General features: G+C 46.4%; 1 long non-coding RNA gene across 1 annotated transcript; it reads left to right on the forward strand.

Moving 5' to 3' along the window:
* Nucleotides 1–3,602: 3,602 nt before the first annotated feature.
* LOC139599014 (uncharacterized) lies at nt 3,603–10,307 on the forward strand. The gene is made up of 2 exons (XR_011682135.1): nt 3,603–4,045; nt 9,920–10,307. It is a non-coding gene; the product is annotated as an uncharacterized lncRNA (long non-coding RNA).
* Nucleotides 10,308–20,222: the final 9,915 nt, after the last annotated feature.

Genomic DNA, 20,222 nt, shown 5'->3' on the forward strand with positions numbered 1-20,222 from the left:
CCCGCAGCACCGGCAGAGCCAAAGGACCCTGCAGGTGCCGCGAGGAAACAGGCTCATTCATCTCGTCAGTCTTGGTTTTCGCCTCTCGCCAAAAACGTTCGGGATGCCTGGGACGCACGGTCACCTGACAGGCAGGAAGCGTCCACAAATTCGACGAGGAAGTGCCTTGGCCCCAGGCACCCACCGGCCTCCTGCTGGCCGTGTCAACAGGTGCGCTAAAGGTAAACACCCCAGCGCCCTGTCGTGTTACAGCTCCAGCAGGGGGCGCCCCGGTGGACGCAGGTACCATCCCGGCCCGCAAATCCGGCGCGGGCTGGGACGAGACCGGCGCAGGGCCCCCGGCCCCTGACACAGGGGAGGGACGGGACGCCGAGAGAGACGCAGTCCGCGCAGCTGCGTCCCTGCGGGATGGCACCAGGGAGCCCGGCAAGCCCCCTATGAGGGTCCGTCCCAAACCACAAGACTGCCCAGCGGGTACCGCCCCCACCGAGCAGAGAGGGATGGGCTGCCCGCCCACCGGAGCGGGGCCGGACAGAACACCGACCGACGCCCCGCCCCCGGCTGCGTCCACTGACTGCTCATGCCCAGCAGGCTGCGCAGGCCCAGGGACGGGCGAAATCGCCCCCCCCGCCGATGAGCCCGGCTTGGAGGTGGGCGACCCCGCCCCTGCCGTGGCCAGGGGGAACTTCGTGGAAACACCGCAATTTGGACACCAGGTCATCACCGAACCAGACTCAAGCCGAGGCGGAGGCTGGCCCTCAAGAACCAGAAAGGCACAAAGAAAAGGCAACCCGTCCCCCACCCCACCGCCCACGCCGGGTGAAGCAGGACGAGGACGGCCCGCCGAATCCACAGAGCCCCCAGAAACCCACGGGGCTCCACCCCCCAGCACACCGTCCGGAGGCGGGGAGGGGTACTCCACATCGGACAAAAACTCAAACTCCCCCTCCTCCACGTCCAAGGCAGAAGAGCTTCCCCGGGAACTCCGAGGGGTACAAGAGCCAGACCCCTCCCAAAGCTCCACACATCTCTTCCACTGCACCAGCAGCGGTCCCGCATCTAGAGTGCAATCGTCAAAAAGGGCCTCCATGAGGCGGGTCCCCACACGAGACCACTCCTCCCTGCAGAACACCCTCTCAGGACCCGAAAGAAACCCTCGCTCCCGGGCCCACAGAAACAATCTCTCGAAGTCATCCCAGGAAACAGAAATCTGTTTCCACTCCAGGACCCCCCTCCAAAGATCCAAAAGGAGGAGATCCTCCTCAAAACCCACAGCGCTCGCCATTACCCCAAGAACCGCAGGCAAAGCACCAAAGAGGGGGGGGGGGAAACTTCACCGCAATCTGCTGCAATACACACGTCGGGGTCACCAAATGTCGCTATAGGACACAAAAGAACACACGCTCACACCGTTCTCAAGGTGAAAGAGAAAAAGGGCCATTTATTTTCTGACTCCAACATTTATAGTTTTCCAAAAGTGACAGTGGATTGGAGGGTGACAGTGGCACCTCTCCAATGCCACTGGTCAAACCAACAGTCCATCAACTCTCTCCTCCTCCATAAAGGAATGCAAAACAATGAGATATTTACAGAAAGTGTGTGAGAAAATTCACTACAAGAATGTCAACATCAGAAGGCTTAGAAAATCTTAAAAACCCAGGATGACACTGAACCACAGCAAGTAACTTTACAGCTGGGTGTCAACACATTGCATGATTTACAAAAGTTGCTGGGAGCAATTAGCTGGGTAAAGCCCATGGTAGATTTAGCCACCCATCAACAAAGGCATTTCTTTGCTCACTTTAAAGCAAACCCTGACTTCCCCATTACCATTACCTGCAAAAGCTATTTGAGGTTTATATATAATTGGCTCATGACTCGCCACTTTAAAGGAGGCAGAACTGTGCTGGCTTTGCCTGTTTGCTTACTTTTATACCCCACAGCTTTAATATGGTAATTTTATTGTGAATCTTTAGCCAGGGGGAAACAGGTGACAGCATTTCAAATAGGTACAGCTACTTAGTGATTTCAGTGTAGTTATTCTTCCTTGACACTTGAAATTTGTCTTGATATCTCTTATGAATGGATGTGGGGGGTTAGATAAGTCCTCTCCTTTTGCCCAGGCCTCCAGCAGCATGCAGTATCTTTACTGAGGTGGCCAGCATCCCAAAACCCACTCTCATTCACAAGTTCTTTAATAACAGCTGATTCAGTCTATTAGAGAATTAATTATTTATTTAATAGACACAAAACTAACAGGCATAAGACTTAAAACAAACTAATACTACACAGGAATAAGCACAAAAAGACACTACTAGTAGGCAAATACAGCACGAGTTTAAAGGTACCTATTAATGTTACAGCTAGCGAAGAAATAATATAACTTAGGATTCAATGTATCTTACCATCTAACTGTTGGTGGGGCACACATTGAGATCCTTTCCCTCAGTCCCCAGTAAAGTAACTAGGGAATCTGCTTCCAAACCCTGGGGAGAAGTCCTGAACACTTGTCAGGGTGCATGTATTGGAGGCTTCTGCCTCCGTGCTAACATGTGTGTCTTTTATAGTTTGTAAAACAGTGTCTCTCAGTCAAGAATATTTCTTTTATCTCTTCCCACATCTGCTCTTCAGACTATATCAAAACAGTTTAAATACACTGATGGACCACAAGTGCAGTAAACAGTAGCTCACTCCTTTAGAATCATCTGAAACCATGACTTTGTAGCTGTTTATATACACATCAGTCTTACCCACTGACCTAACCGAGTTACATGTGAAAAACTCATGGCAGTATGATATCACTAGGTCCTTGATTTGCCAAGATATATATACAATGTTGTCATTTTTCGGAGTAAAGCTGCACTTAAAAAAAAAACAACCCAGCAAACTTATACTTATACTAGAAAAGTACTGACCGTGACCAGGTATTTTCAATAATGTTTGTAGTTACCATGAGCTGTTCTCAAAATTAATTTATGTAAAACCCTAGACTTTCTTGTTGCTGCTATTTCATTTATGAATCAGTTATTTGCTTGCATATTGTTCATTGACGTTTAACTGTTGTAATGATGGAATATAAATGAGTTAAATTCTGTTGTATCTGAAACTATTAAAGGAACACACTCAACTTTGACTTTAGTTTTGTTAAATTTAAGTGATGTTAATTCTGAGTTCTGTTAAGTTTAAGTTCTGTAAAGTTTAAGTGATATTAGGTTTAAGTTCTGTTCATTTGAAGTTCTGTTACATTTAAGTTCTGTTCAGTTTTAGTGATGTTAACCTTAAGTTCTGTTAGGTTAATTTTCTGTTATGTTTAAGTGACGTTAAGTTTGAGTGAAGTTCTATTGCAACATGCTCATTTAAATTAAAAGATACAGTTCTTTTGTTATAGAGATAAGATTAGACAAACTGAAGCAATTATAATGGAGAATTGGTAAGCAACTGTTTAAGAATATAACATAAGAAGTTGTTTAAAAATATGTGAAGATGTGGTTTATTAGATCCTTAATTTCATCAAAGATTCTATGGGTATAAATGTTCTGCATTGGTCAATTAACATAATTATTCATCACAATCTTTGATATTTTATCTTCCATAGTGTCCTAGGGTGACGTTATGATGCTTGTATCCCCATTCATGTGTTCTGTTGATATTGGATATTATGTTCTGTACCTTTAAGACCGGCTCTGAAGCGGGAAAGTTTTGTTTTGGTTTTCTTATCAGCCTGGCGGGACACGGAGACTGCGGCTTTTGCTTTTGCTGCTTTTGCTTTTTGCTTTTGCTCTCTCGCTCTTGCTCGCTTTGCTTCTGCTTGCTTTTGCTCTTTAGCTAATTCAGCTAAACTGTCCAATTTCTTCCTGGATGGTTTCTCCTTTCCTTTTTCTGATCACTTCGAACCTGCTCCGGACTGGGACCTGAGAAACACCAAGATCCTGCACCTTCTGGCCTGCAGCAGCAGCCCCAGTGCCGGAGGGACTGAGACCAGAGTGACCACCCCCAGAGAGAGACTTTCTGAATTTGTCATCTTGTTTCAGAGTGGTGTCATCCGGTATTGTTCATTTTGTGTGCTGGGGGGTGCTGTGCTTGTTAAATAAACAGGTTCTTTCCACTCCTCTCTGAGAAATCCTTCCCGAACCGGTTGGGGGGAGGGGCTGTGTGGGTTTGCTAACTGGAGGAGCCCTAATTTGGAGATTCTCCTCCAAATTTGCCCTAAACCTCGACAAAATCTTGGCGCCCAACGCGGGGCTCGAGAGAGTGAGTGGAAAAAGCCTGTTTTGTGGGTATTTTGGTTGCCATTACTCTCTGTTTGAAGCAGCTAATAGCCATGCTTTTTGAATTCATGATGAGTGTTGGGGTGAAGGCTTGCATGTGCTTCTGGTCCCTAGGGTTTTTCGAGATTTTAATACCTCTGTGGTCCCTAGGTTTATTTTCCTATCCTGAAATAGTTCTAGTATTGTCCCTCATACGTAGTTTTTACAGCAGAGGGGCAGTGACCAGAATAGCTATCCTGCTGGGCTTGATGGCAATGATGTGCAAGAAGTTTATAAACATGTTGGGGTCTGCTCCAGGTATGAATGGTTCTTGGCTATGGTTATTCGTCCAGTTTGTTAGAGGAGGAGCAGCAGGGAATGAGGCTTTTCAGCCTTTGGTTTCCTTCCTCTCCTATGAATCGGTTGCATCAGTAGTAAAGGATGTTCAGTTTCCCCTGAATGTTAGAGAAACCATCTTTCTTGTATTCAATCTGGTAACCTTCCTCTATACAGTCTGCTGTCTCTCCAGAATGAGGGCTGAGATTTCTAGACGGGCTGATGAGACCCCTGACTTAGGAGTAGACCCAGGTGTGAAACATCCTGAGTGGTGTGGGAAATGGGAGGAAATGGGCCACATCCTGAAGGAATTCTCCGACCCTATAGTCTGGGATTTTCCCCATAAACAAATTCAGAACCCAGCTGAGGTGGGGAAATATCTGAAAGAGAAATACCAGGATGAGCCTAAGGAGAGAAAGGTCATTGCAGTGAGCTGGGCCCTGGCATATGCTTATCGCACTCTGTTGGAGACTGTAGGACAGCAGACGGAGGCAGGGGGGCAGGGAGATAAATCAGCTATCCCAGTCACTCAGGCTGCAGCCAACACCACAGGCTCAAAGCCAGCAGCCAAACCAGATAGTGAGCCTAAGCCAGCAGCTAAACCAATGGCTGTTGCTACCAGTACCAGAAGTGGGAAATGCACAGACAAGACCAATCGACCAGTGGATGATGATGATGATGATGATGCAGCAGAAGGAACCTCAATGCCTCCTGACATAAAATCAGGAGTCAAAGCAGCAGGTGCAAGACCAGATGCAAATATTGAGTCCTTTTCCCTGAAGGACCTTCGTGGCTTACGGAAGGATTACACCCGACGACCTGATGAATCCATAATTAGTTGGTTAGTCCGTCTCTGGGATGCTGCAGGCGAGGCTACAATTCTGGATGGCACGGAAGCAAGGCATTTGGGATCCCTGTCACATGATCCTGTCATTGACCAAGGAATGATGAGGGGGGCAAACCCTCAGAGCCTCTGGGCACGGGTCTTGGAAAGTGTTGCACAAAGATACCTGTGTGCAGATGATCTTTATATGCAACAGACACAGTGGAAGACCATAGAGCAAGCGATCCAACGCCTGAGAGAGATGGCAGTGGCAGAGATTATCTTCTCAGATGATGTGACAACTAGGAACCCAGACTTGGTGCCATGCACGTCTGTGATGTGGCGGAAACTTGTGCGACTTGGGCCACACGAATATGCTTCTGCCCTAGCCATAATGAAGCGGGATGAGAGGGACGAGACTGTGCTGGATATGGCAAGGAAGCTCCGAGCATATGCAGATGCTGTGCATGGCCCAACACATGCCAGAATTGCAGCGGTAGAAACACGTCTGCAGAACTTAGAGGATAAGATAGAGGAGAATCATAAGAAGCTCAGAGAGGAGATTAAAGAAGACCTTCTCCAAATCTCGGCAGTACAGATCAGAGGTTCTGGTATCCAAGGCAGACGTTCCCCAGATGGCCAGAGAAGGTACACCCCACGAACAGAGCTGTGGTTCTACCTGCGTGACTGTGGAGAAAATATGAGGAGGTGGGATGGAAAACCTACTGCTGTTCTGGCACGACGGGTGCGTGAATTGAAGGAAGCCACCAGGAAGAAAGCAGCTCCAGTTGCCCGTAGCCGAACCGCCAGGTATGATGCTGATGATGCCATGTCTGATCCCCTTGAAGGAACATCTAAGACATATGCCCAGGGAAAGAAGGATAACCAGGCTTAGAGGGGCCCTGCCTCTAGCCAGGTAGAGGCCAGGGAAAATCGTGTTTTCTGGTCTGTGTGGATTCGTTGGCCTGGCACATCGGAACCACAAGAGTATAAAGCTTTGGTTGATACTGGCGCACAATGTACATTAATTCCGTCGAGACATGTGGGGACAGAGTCTGTTTCTATTGCTGGTGTGACAGGGGGATCCCAGGATTTCACTTTGGTGGAAGCTGATGTGAGCCTCACTGGGAATGAGTGGAAGAAACATCCTATTGTGACTGGCCCAGAGGCCCCATGTATTTTGGGCATAGACTACCTTCGAAGTGGGTATTTCAAAGACCCAAAAGGACTCAAGTGGGCATTTGGGATAGCTGCTGTAGAGACAGAGGGCATCCAGCAATTGAACACCTTGCCTGGGCTGTCTGAGAATCCATCTGCAGTAGGATGTCTGATGGGAGAAGATCAACGAGTGCCAATTGCCACCTCCATAGTGCATCGACGACAGTATAGAACCACTCGAGATGCTGTGATCCCCATCCATAAGATGATCCGAGAGCTGGAGAGCCAAGGGGTGGTCAGCAAGACCCACTCACCCTTCAACAGCCCCATTTGGCCTGTGCGAAAATCTGAAGGAGAATGGAGATTGACTGTGGACTACCGTGCATTGAATGAGGTGACTCCACCACTGAGTGCTGCCGTGCCAGACATATTAGAGCTCCAGTACGAGCTTGAGTCCAAGGCAGCGAGGTGGTACGCCACTATAGACATTGCCAATGCATTTTTCTCCATTCCTCTGGCAGCAGAATGCAGGCCTCAGTTTGCTTTCACATGGAGGGGAGTGCAGTATACCTGGAACCGACTGCCCCAGGGGTGGAAGCACAGTCCCACCATCTGCCATGGACTGATCCAGACTGCACTAGAAAGGGGTGAGGCTCCAGAACATCTGCAATATATTGATGACATCATTGTGTGGGGGAACACAGCTGCGGAAGTGTTTGAGAAAGGAAAGGAAATCATCCAAATCCTCCTGGGAGCTGGTTTCGCCATTAAAAAGAGCAAAGTAAAGGGACCAGCTCGTGAGATTCAGTTCCTGGGAGTGAAGTGGCAAGATGGACGGCGTCAGATTCCTACAGACGTCATCAACAAGATCACAGCAATGTCTCCACCCACCAATAAGAAAGAGACACAGGCTTTCCTAGGTGCCATAGGCTTTTGGAGGATGCACATTCCTGAGTATAGTCAGATTGTGAGCCCTCTTTACCTGGTCACCCGCAAGAAGAACACTTTCCACTGGGGCCCTGAGCAGCAACAGGCCTTTGTCCAGATCAAGCAGGAGATAGCTCATGCAGTAGCTCTTGGCCCAGTTAGGACAGGACCAGATGTGAAGAACATGCTCTACTCTGCAGCCGGGAACCATGGCTTGTCCTGGAGCCTTTGGCAGAAGGTGCCTGGGGAGACTCGGGGTCGACCACTGGGATTTTGGAGTCGAGGCTACAGAGGCTCTGAGGCCAACTACACTCCCACAGAGAAGGAAATCTTGGCTGCCTATGAAGGAGTCCAAGCCGCCTCAGAGGTGATTGGTACAGAAGCGCAACTCCTCCTGGCACCCCGACTACCGGTGCTGGGGTGGATGTTCAAAGGCAAGGTTCCTTCCACTCACCATGCCACCAGTGCCACATGGAGCAAGTGGATTGCTCTTATCACTCAGCGCGCCCATATAGGTAAACTAAATCGCCCTGGGATTTTGGAGGTAATTACAAATTGGCCCGAAGGTGAGAATCTTGGTGTCACAGATGAAGAACAAGAACCAGTGACACGGGCTGAAGAGGCTCCTCCATATAACCAACTGCCCCCAGAGGAAACACGCTATGCTCTTTTCACTGACGGTTCCTGTCGCATCTTAGGGATGAACCGGAAGTGGAAAGCAGCCGTATGGAGCCCCACACGACAGGTTGCACAAGCTACTGAAGGAGAAGGTGGATCAAGTCAACTTGCAGAACTCAAAGCCGTTCAACTGGCTCTGGACATTGCAGAAAGAGAGAAATGGCCAAAGCTCTACCTCTACACTGATTCATGGATGGTAGCCAATGCTCTGTGGGGATGGCTGGAGAGGTGGAAAAAGGCTAACTGGCAGCGTAGAGGAAAACCAATTTGGGCTGCTGATGAGTGGAAAGACATTGCTACCAGGGTAGGGAGGCTACCTGTGAAAGTCCGCCATGTAGATGCCCATGTCCCCAAGAGTAGAGCCAATGAGGAGCACCAAAACAATGAGCAGGTAGACCAGGCAGCAAAGATAGGGGTGTCAAAGATAGACCTAGATTGGGAACACAAGGGAGAGTTATTCCTAGCTCGATGGGCCCATGATGCCTCAGGCCATCAGGGCAGAGATGCCACCTATAAGTGGGCAAGAGACCGAGGGGTGGATTTAACCATGGACAGTATTTCACAGGTTATCCATGACTGTGAGACGTGTGCTGCCATCAAGCAGGCCAAGCGAGTGAAGCCCCTGTGGTACGGTGGGCGATGGTCCAAGTACAAGTATGGGGAGGCCTGGCAGATAGACTACATCACACTGCCCCAGACACGCCAGGGCAAGCGCTACGTGCTGACCATGGTGGAAGCCACCACTGGATGGTTGGAAACCTACCCTGTGTCTCATGCTACTGCCCGGAACACCATCCTGGGCCTGGAAAACCAAATCCTGTGGAGACATGGTACCCCTGAGAGGATTGAGTCAGACAATGGGACTCATTTCAAGAACAGCCTTATCAGCACCTGGGCTAGCGAACATGGCATTGAGTGGGTGTACCATATCCCCTACCATGCACCAGCTGCAGGCAAAGTGGAGAGGTACAATGGACTACTAAAAACCCAGCTAAAAGCTTTGGGTGGGGGATCTTTCAAAAATTGGGAGCAGCATTTAGCAAAGGCCACCTGGTTAGTTAACACCCGAGGTTCCACCAACCGAGCAGGTCCTGCCCAGTCTGAGTCCCTGAATGTAATAGATGGAGATAAAGTCCCAGTGGTACGTGTCAGAGGTTTGTTAGGGAAGAATGTGTGGGTCAATTCTGCCTTGAGTACAGACAAACCCATTCGTGGGGTTGTCTTTGCTCAGGGACCAGGTTGCACATGGTGGATAATGCAAAGAGATGGAACAACACGATGTGTACCACAGGGAGATCTGATTGTGGGGTGAGAAAACCATACAGACATGAGATAGAAGGAAATGTGTAAGTGTTGAAGGTCTGGGCAAGTGGGAGATGGAGAAGGAGATGGGCAAGTGTCGAAGGTCTGAGCAAGTGATAGATGGAGCTTTGAGTGAGTAAGGTGAAAGGGGTGAAATCCTGCCGCTCTGTAGTATAGGGCATGGATTCAGTGGTCCAGTGTGGGGATGTGATGAGGACACAATGAGTGTTGCTTGTAAATTGTGGGGGAGCAGATGAAAATTTTGTATGAATAAATGCATGATGTGTGGTAGTATGTTGATGATATGGGGATAAGGGGTGGAATGTCCTAGGGTGACGTTATGATGCTTGTATCCCCATTCATGTGTTCTGTTGATATTGGATATTATGTTCTGTACCTTTAAGACCGGCTCTGAAGCGGGAAAGTTTTGTTTTGGTTTTCTTATCAGCCTGGCGGGACACGGAGACTGCGGCTTTTGCTTTTGCTGCTTTTGCTTTTTGCTTTTGCTCTCTCGCTCTTGCTCGCTTTGCTTCTGCTTGCTTTTGCTCTTTAGCTAATTCAGCTAAACTGTCCAATTTCTTCCTGGATGGTTTCTCCTTTCCTTTTTCTGATCACTTCGAACCTGCTCCGGACTGGGACCTGAGAAACACCAAGATCCTGCACCTTCTGGCCTGCAGCAGCAGCCCCAGTGCCGGAGGGACTGAGACCAGAGTGACCACCCCCAGAGAGAGACTTTCTGAATTTGTCATCTTGTTTCAGAGTGGTGTCATCCGGTATTGTTCATTTTGTGTGCTGGGGGGTGCTGTGCTTGTTAAATAAACAGGTTCTTTCCACTCCTCTCTGAGAAATCCTTCCCGAACCGGTTGGGGGGAGGGGCTGTGTGGGTTTGCTAACTGGAGGAGCCCTAATTTGGAGATTCTCCTCCAAATTTGCCCTAAACCTCGACACATAGGTAGCACAGAAGAATAAGTAACAATTACAAGTTGTGGATATTAATAATTGTATGCTGTTTAGTGCTTTCTTTCTTGCTTTTATTTTGCTTTATTGTCATATATGCATAGATGTGTGGAGAAATATAATCTTGATCTTTTAGAACAATTACTGATGATGTATTAACAATTCTGAATATGCTGTTAATATCATAGCATGCATTCACTGACCTTTTGTAACGGGCATTATCCATAAGATATTATTTGATGTTACGCGTGCATTTCTTTGGTTGTTTGCAGTTTGTTCATGGTACCATTGACTACTTAGCTAAAGATAAAATACAAAGCCAGCTGCTTTACAAACTTTCACATAATGTTGTGTAGTCATCTGCAAGACATATAATTTTTAAGAAACGTTCCCAACTGATATTAATAGAGGCTTTATAGGATATATTGAGGGAACCCTTCCAGTTAATGCCTTGGCTCTGGTCAAGCCCTGGCCCTAGCTGGTCAGAAGTATGCCAACAGACCTGGGTGTTTCTGCACTAAAAATGTAATCAGGTCACTTTGACTTGCCGATTTGGGCTTATAAAAGCTAGATCCCTTTTCAAGATAACTTGGAAACCTTTCTAGGGAAGGCTTCTCCAAGTCCTTATTGTGAAACAGGGCTCACCAGCTATTGCACACTCTGGGTGATGGTACAGTATTTAGGCAACTGATGATGTATTTTTATAAATCACCATCCTTTTTGCCATGTGCTAATGATTACCTGTATTACCTTGCTTATTTTTGCTCAATGTGAGTTTATTGCTTTATTACATGTATTGCTTTACTTTTATGTTGTCTTTATGTTCATAGTAAGAGACACGCATGTTGTCAAGAAAAAAAAGGGAGAATATGGCTCCTCAAGAACATTTAAATAATACAATATTTACACTAAAATTTTTGAAAGCAGATCATCAGTTTTGATCCCTGGCAGAGTGATACTGCTCCGAAGATTTGTGTGTGCGGAACCAATTTCTGAAAGTTTTACATAAGGATCCACAATTGGGTATGCAATGGCAAGGCCTAGCTGATTTACTAACCTAGGGGAGAAGCTATGCATGTGTTCTATCGCCAATAGGTCCAAAGTGGTTACCTGCTTGTCTGGACAAACATCGATCGCTGTGGGACTTTTATCTTCTTTTTGCTAGGGTCAAGATTAAATGTGCAAGATGGTATTACTTGTTCGGACTCAGATGTTTATTAGTTTTTATCTATATTACAGTCTCACAAACCATGAGTTGTACAGCACTTTAACAAAATAAAAATGGAGCTCTATCTCTCTCTTACAAGGCCTTTTCAGGATAAACAGTCTAATTGAGAAATGACACCAAAATTATTTTTTTTTTTTACTTTTAACCCAATAACCAGCTACTCGTGGCCCGCAATGCAGATTTTTTATCTAATTACACAATACTACCCAAACCCATAAAGAAGATGAAGAAGAAGGACTAGTTTCTGCCCTAAAACCTCCATCTTGCTTTATATATATTATTATATCTTAAAACCTTAAACTCTAAGTTTTCTATTATGTGATATTACATACTTCTATGCAAACTACACACCCATAATCCCAGTTCTATCATTCAATTTTGGAAGCCTTCTCTTTGGACTCAGCTTAAACGCAGTGTTCTCTTGGGGGTCAGTGTCTGTCAGCGCAGAAAGTCCAAAATTCTCAGTAACCAGGGTTCCAATAGCTCACATCTGAGAAGACAAGGCCCAGTGAGAGGAAAAATGACCTGATCACCATTCAGCCCTTGTAGCTAAGGCAGGAGCAGGGGTAGGACTGCCAGGAACATGGCTGTGTCTGGAGGCTTACAGGGGCAGCCTGCCAACAGAGACCTTGTGTCCCACTGCACCCATGATCATATTATTGTGTTCCTGCTGACCTTCTTCAGTTATTCGCCGTTCCACGCTTCCAGAAAGATATTCAGTAGTGTCAAAGTCAGCATTTCCAGCTAATGGACTACCTCCTGCCTAAACAACATGGCCCCTGAGCTCCAGCCATATGAGCTTTGGAACAGTAGACATTTACTTCCACTTCCTGGGGACACTATCTTTTTGTTTTCCTATGCTGTGGGTCTCTTTGTCAGTGGCATGGTTGTTTTTTGAGGGGTTTTTATTGATTGTGATCTGTATTCTATCTATCTTATCCTGTATCAAGCAGATGAACAGTAATAGTCTTAATAAGATAATGGCTTTACAGGTGCAGACTGTTTTGACATTAGGGTACATGAACCCTTTGCACAAAAATCAAAGAAAGGGGGAGATATTGCAGTGTCTTGGGGTGGTTTTATAAAAATACTGTATTCCCCTATCATCTGCTTTATGCCCAGAAGTGGGTCCTGTAGCTTTAAGCTGGGCCGGAAGGGAGCAGGGGGGAAGCCAGAGGAATCCTTTCGGCGGTTTGTGTTCAAGCTCACACAGGCCCCTCCATTCTCAGCTCTGCATCAGAGAGAGTGATGCCTCCGGTTTTACCTTTTATATTTCCACATTCTCTACTGCTTAAGTGTGTAGTTTTCAGCTTCATACTAAGGGATGGTAAGCTCTCTTCCCAGAGTAGCTAGACAAAACAATTCCTTCTTGTCGGGTTCGGCTGTCTGTCTCTGCCCCGACACGGGTAGAGTGGTTCTTGGGTGGCACGCGATTCAAAGGACGAGTCTGGACTCTTCAGCTTTTCGATCTTCAGGTTGTTTATTATTTCTTATCTACAAAACTTTCTGTCTGCCCAACAGAGGTCTGATCTGCAAGCAGTCACAGGCACTCTCTGACCACCCACGGGGCAGTCATGTCTTTTTATACTAAAATCTACGTACACAATATTTACCTTTATTTCCCAATGTTTTTCACCCATGTTAGCAAGTGCACCTTCACCATAAACCAATCCCCAAGTGCCAACATCATCACAGGAGATGGAGGACAAGAAGAAGAAAGAAGAAGGACGAGACACGCCCTGATCCCTCCATCTTGTCTCCATAACCCCCCTGTACCAAAAACCTTAAAGTTTATATTTCACCCTCTAAATGTGTCTCTTTTACACCTTTTACTCTAAAGTGATTCTCTTGTCTTTAAACTCTTGTTACTTCTGTGGATGGATCAAAATCAAGCCACCAAACACTCTTGGCAACATTCCAGGATTTCTGAGACCCCCCCCCCCCCCAAGGGTTCTCCTGGCATCTCTGGACATCGGAAACGATGTGCTGAGATCCCACATCTCCCCCTTCTGTTTGCACCAAGAAGACTTCTTTGGCAACTTGACTCATGACACGTCTCACACACAAAAAGATGCATGGGACGATGAGCATGAGGACTAAGAGTATTATTAAAATATAAAATCCCATTTTTAAAAACCCTCTCCATAAGGGAGAAAGATCAAAAAATCCCGCCACATCATCAATCCATGATCCAGTGATTTCGCCTAGTTTCTTTATACTGTCTTTTATATTTTGAATACTTTCATGAATTGATCTCGAATGATCCGAGAGATTCATGCAGCACATTCCCTCAAACTCTTCACATCCATGTCCATGAGCAAGCAATAGATAATCGATTGCTGCCCTATTTTGAAGAGTTGCCTCTCTCACACTACTTATGTCTTTTAACATATCACTCAAAGCGAGAGAGACTGATTGAGCATGCTTGCTCAACCAACAACCCATGTGGTCCAGTTGAGTCAAGGCCACCCCCGATGCTGTCTGAGGTGAGAAAATTGCTGCTGCAATTCTCCTTGCCTTGTCCCAGGTGTATACTTCATCATCACAGTCTGCACTGTAATGTTGCAAGGACCTTTTTTCTTTGTGTTTTTGCTCTCTCAACACTTTCAAATCTGGTGACAACATTGAAATCCTCCCAATGCTGCATGGACCTCCCTTGGCATTTGCAGGAATGCCGTGCCAAATTCTGTCCCCACAAATTAAAAACAACCCACGTGGCAATTGCACTGGGACCTGGATTGATTCTTTGGCTGTCGTCACAGTGTGATTGCACCAAGCTGATGCGTTTCTATAATATTCGTGATTTGGTGTGACATCAATGCTATTGTTTGTCCTTGACACATTCGAAATTTCAAATTTCATGCATAGTTCCATTGTTGTGGACCCGAAAATTTCCAATTCCTGCGGTTCGGTAGAAGCCACAGATAAAAGATGTGTCTAAGCACACCATTCGTTCACAGGATCTTTAATGACCTGCGAAATCTCCATTGGAGGATGCCCTGGAATTGGCCATTCGTCCACTGGCAACCCAACCATGCATGCTGTGAATGGTTTCCCTGGTTTCGAATGTGTCAGGCAGATACTTTCTAAATTTGCTGCCTGGGCTAACGTTTCCCAAACATTTTGTTTTGGTTGACTGACAGGTAGATTTGCTCCATTGCTTAAAGCAACAGATGAAAACATGAGCATCATGAAACTCATGACTTCACCCTTATAAAAAATCATTTTCATGCTCCCACTCAAAGCCACAAAGGAAAAAACCCCCCAAAGTTTTTATTCTTTTTGTCCTTCTTCTGAGTCGTTGTTCACAACTTGAGTTTCTTCCTCCGTCTGCGTGCTCGTTTCTCTGCCTCTGGGATCTGTGTTCTCCTGTTCTCTTGTTCGAAATGGCTTCACGTGCCGCGCTGACACCCACTTCAGCCCTTGCCCTGTGGAAACACAAGCGAAACCCTTGCCCCAAGTGATTAGTTTGAAAGGACCCTCTATTTGTCCTGTCTCTGGGTTTCTGATCAAAACCAAAGGATTCTCCCTTAGTTTTGCCTGAGAGCTGTTTGAAAAATGCCTCACGATTGGTGGATTGGGTTCAGAAGATAAACTGTTAAGAAAATTCAACACATACAATGCTTTGTTTAACTTCATGTGTGGTGTCGCCTCTGGCTCCCCCCTTTTCTGCCTGTCCAAAAGGGATTTCAGGGTGTGATGTGTTCTTTCAATGATTGCCTGACCTGTGGGTGAATGTGGAATGCCAAATGTGTGTCTGACACCCCATCTTTTCAGGAATCTGTCAAGCACCCTGCCTGTATATGTTGGACCATTATCTGTTTTTATTTCTTGAGGCACACCTAATGATGCAAACGCTTGTAAAAAATGTCGACAAGCATGTTCTGCTGTTTCCCCTGCATGTGCTGAAGCAAAGACTGCCCCTGAGAATGTATCTACTGATACATGAACATTTTTGAGTCTCCCAAATGATGGATATTTTGTGACATCTGTTTGCCACAGCTGAAGACTTTGCAGTCCTCGTGGATTGACTGCTCCTGTTGAAGCAGGTGGTTGCACGAGTTGACAATCTGGACAAGCAGTAATGATTTCCCTCGCCTGAGTTTTTGTGAGATGAAAGGATTCCATCAGCGCCTGTGCATTCTGATGAAAAAATGCATGACTCAGTCGTGCTTGATCAAAAATGTCCGGAAGTGTTTGTGAAATGGGCATTGTCAACCTGTCTGCCTGAGCATTCCCTTCCGCTAGAAATCCTGGAAGTGTTGTGTGCGCTCTGATGTGAGTGATGAAATATTCTTCTTTCCTGCTTTCTAGCACTGTTTTCATGCTCACTAGATAGGAATATAAAACTTCATTGCTGACTTCTTTCAAGAGCGAACCTTCCAATCGCTTGACCACACCTGCAACATATGCAGAGTCCGTGACCAAATTGAGCGGTTGTTGGAACAACTGAAACGCTCGGACAACAGCTGCCAATTCCACAATTTGTGGAGAGCCTTGAACCGTCTTCACGTTTGATTCCCATTCCCCTGTCATTGAGTTCATCCACGTGATCACTGACTTGTGTGTCTTTCCTGAACCATCAGTGAACACTGTGATCCCGTCCAGAGGTTCTTCACTTATTTTTGGCTTTGCTCTGTAGCATATCTGTGACTGCAACATTCTATGTTGTGGAAAGTTGATGGTGCAAGCTCCTGGAAAAGCTAACAATGCAATTAACAAATCTTTTGATTTCTGCATCGCCCAATCAAAATAATCTTTCTTCAAAGGCAGATATATCTTTGAAAATTCTCGTCCCGCCATTGTCAGCAATCTTGTTCTCCCTTTTATGATGATCTGTGCTGCCATCTCCAAATCTGTCAGAATTGTCTTTGAAGGCCTATATGGTAAGAAAATCCACTCTATGATTATCAAAGGATCTCTCTGAGATGCGTCCCATTGGAAGATTAAACCATGGAATTGTGCTTTCTTTCCCAACACTGCTAACTGGAAAGGCAACGATTCAACGAATCGATGTGCCTGTCTCTTCTGAATGGCATCTGTAACTTTTTCCAACTCCTTCTTTGCTTCTTTTGTGAGCGTCCTGGGAGATCGAATGTCTGCATCTCCTCTCAAGAGATCAAGCAACGCTGGAATGTCGCTGTTTGTGATTCCCAAAATCGACCTCATCCAATTGATTTCCCCTAGAAGTTGTTGTAAATCATGCAGATTGTTGACTCTTGTGCTGATTTCCATCTTTTGAGGCCTTATTGTTCTCTCCGAGATTTTCCACCCTAGATATTTCCAAGGCGCGACCTCCTGAATCTTTGAAACACTGATTTCCAGACCTGCCTTTTGCACTTCTGCAATCACACAGTCACGAGCCTTTTGCAGCTCTTGTTGTGTCGATGCCGCAATGAGCAAATCATCCATATAATGAATGATTCTCACCTTCGGGAATTTCTTCCGCGCTGGTGACAAAGCTCGTGCCACGTACTATTGGCAGATTGTAGGCGAGTTTTTTAGGCCCTGAGGAAGAACGACCCAATGGTACCGCTGCAGAGGCGTTTCCTTGTTGATACTTGGAACTGAAAAGGCAAGCCTCTGAGCATCATCTGGATGAAGTGGAATGCTAAAGAAACAGTCCTTGAGGTCAATGACCACTAGCGGCCAATCTCTGGGAATCATCGAAACAGATGGAAGACCCAGCTGAAGCGGTCCCATGTCTTCGAGGACTTCATTGATCTTCCTGAGATCGTGCAACAGCCTCCATTTGCCTGACAGCTTCTTTTTGATGACGAACACTGGAGAATTCCAAGGGCTGTTTGTTGGCTTGATGTGTCCCTTCTGCAACTGTTCTTGGACCAGGGTTTTCAAAGCACTCAACTTTTTCGCTCCAGGGGCCACTGATCCACCCAGACTGGATCATCTGTTTTCCAAGTCAACTTCAATGTGGAGAGTGCCGCAGTGACCCCTACTAAAAATCCACCTCGATCTTCGTACCCCATTGTGCCAAGAGATCTCGTCCCCAAACTGTGATTGGCTTCTGCACTATGAAAGGATGAATGATCGCCGTCTTGTTTCCTGGTCCCATGACAACGATGGCATTCTCACTCTGCAGACACAGAGAAACTCCCCCTATGCCTGAGAGAGATCCCAAGGGCGCAATCAAGCTCCAGTTGAGGGGCCAAAAGATATAGGATATTACTGTGACATCTGCCCCTGTGTCGAGCATGCCTCTGACCTCTATTGTTCTATCTCCACAAGTTAATTGGCATGTGAGTGTGGGTCGATCTCGACCTATGTGCTTTACCCATGTGGTATGTATTTCAACATGTTCCTTCAAAGGAAGCCCTTCTTCATTGAAGATTGACATGACTTCAATGGCGTGTGGTGGCAAAGCAAAAGCTCTCGCGATCTGAGTGTTTTCCGCCACGGTCAATGGTGGACGAAGTGCTTTTGCCAGAACTCTCAGTTCCGTATTTTTGTCTGCGGAAACAACTGATGGATAAACAATAAGTCCAAGGATTCTGCTCCTGTCCTGTCCTATTATTAAGAAATCTTGTTTTTTGTATGAATCTCTGCGGATCCCTGTTGGAACCTCCGCATGACTTTCATCCAGAAAGCAAATTAATTTGGAAGTTGCCAGTGTGCACTGTGCTCCTGGTGGAAGGAGTTCTGGGTCGCTTGAGAACCGACTGAGGAGTTTGCTGAGGGCGTCTGCTTGACGATCCCCGATGATTGTCCTGTTGGTTGTTGTGTCACGGCCATCACTTGTGTCGACGCGCGCTGACGGTTTGTGGGGGCGCTCCTTCTCCCGTTTCCCGGAAGTGGTAAAGGATTCCCTTCCACGTCTGTCTGGGAAAAACATTCCTTCACAGAGTGTCTTCCTCTTCCACACCGCGTACAAAGTGGCTTTGCAGGTTTTTGTGTCTGCACTTGTGCATGTGCATGTGGACAATTCTTTTTCAAGTGTCCAAACGCCCCACATTTGTAGCATTGTCCTCCTGATGGATTGTTCTTCTTCTGGATGGTTGCAAGAACTTTATTTATGTTTTCATTCTGTTGTTGGAGTACCTTTTCCAGCATCTTTTCAACCTTGTCCTGATCTTCTGACTGCCTCTCCGGGTTTCTTCTTATCTGTTCTCCCCATTCTCCTCTCAGCTCATCCCTCACGATCGACGCGACGTGCTGAGGTGTTCCCACTCTGCTGCATGCCTCCACCATCTCTGCCAAGGATGGCCATCCTGGCATTGCGCTGATGACCCGTTGACAATCCGGGTTGGCATTGCCGAAAGCTAGACTTTCCATGAGAGGTTGCTTCGCCTCGTCAATCGTCACCTGTCGATCCACAGCTTGCGAGAGTCGATCTATGAAAGATGAGAATGGTTCTGTGGGACCTTGCCTGACGCATGAGAATGGGACGTCCGGAACTCCCGCCGGAGCAATCTGCAAGATCGCTTTGCGTGCTGCTTCTTTGATGTCATTCAGCACCCGTCGTGGAAGCCGTGCTGCTTGCTCCACTGGATTGTCATCTGGAGGATCTCCTGACAACTGTGCTTCTGTGAGGTTTGCGTTTGGCCCACCTTGATAGCTGGCTCTCAACTCTGTGAGATATCTTCTCCATCTTCTGTCCCAGATAAGACTTTGTGTGTCAGTGAGAATCATCGACACAAGACATCGAATGTCGAATGGCGTGAAATCATATGTATTGAATGTCCCCTTCAGGAGCTGTTTGAAGAACTGCGAATTCAGACCATTGTTTTGAATGGCCTTTGATAAGTCTTTGATCACTTCTTGACCCAACCTTTCCCACCTTGGATTTTGGCCTTGTGCATCATATGTCACTGGCATTATTATGTCTCCTGATCCTCTGATCAAACCCTTTTCTTTTGATAATTCATTTCTAATTTCCTTCCAGTCTATTGGTTCTATTGGTTGTTCTTCTTCCTCTTCTGGAAACTCCATTGGCCATTGCCTGTACAATGGAATCGTGGAGGCTCTTGGTGATCCTTCACTCCATGTTCTTTGACTTGAGGTCTTCAGTCTTGCTCCTAAATCTGGAAAAGAAACTTGAGGCTCTCTTGAATGTGTTCTTTTTGCTGCATCAAAAGACTGCAGAAGATTCCTTGCTGCTTCTGCCGCTGAAAGCATCCATGCTGGAATTCCCTCTCTTGCTGTAATGTGTATCATTTCTTCTCCTTGAGGCTGATGTTTCATCTGAACTGTCTTCAACTTCGTATGATCCTGAAGTTGATGGAATATTATCCTTTTGTTGTGTTGTTGTTGTTTTTTTTATTTTCTTTAACGTAGCTTTCTTTTTATAAATCGTTGGAAAAAATTGTTGCATTGTTGCAGTTTGGCCAGCAGGTGATGTGGTGGCGCTGTCGAGCAGGTCTGACATGTCCTGCAATGTGGTCGTCCCTCCACGAGGTGGCGCTGTCGCCTGCCTGGAGGACCTTGATGACGACACAAACTCGATCGGTTCTTGCTCAGCAGACTGCAATGCTTGCAACCTTGTTTGAGACCGAGTTTGCATGGCTGTTAACTGAGCTGGCATTGAGGGTTGAATACTTGAACACTTCTT

This window comes from Agelaius tricolor, unplaced genomic scaffold (genome assembly GCF_023055355.1).
Source record: "Agelaius tricolor isolate 1412-34295 unplaced genomic scaffold, bAgeTri1.0.p SCAF_21, whole genome shotgun sequence".
Taxonomy (NCBI): Eukaryota; Metazoa; Chordata; class Aves; order Passeriformes; family Icteridae; genus Agelaius; species Agelaius tricolor.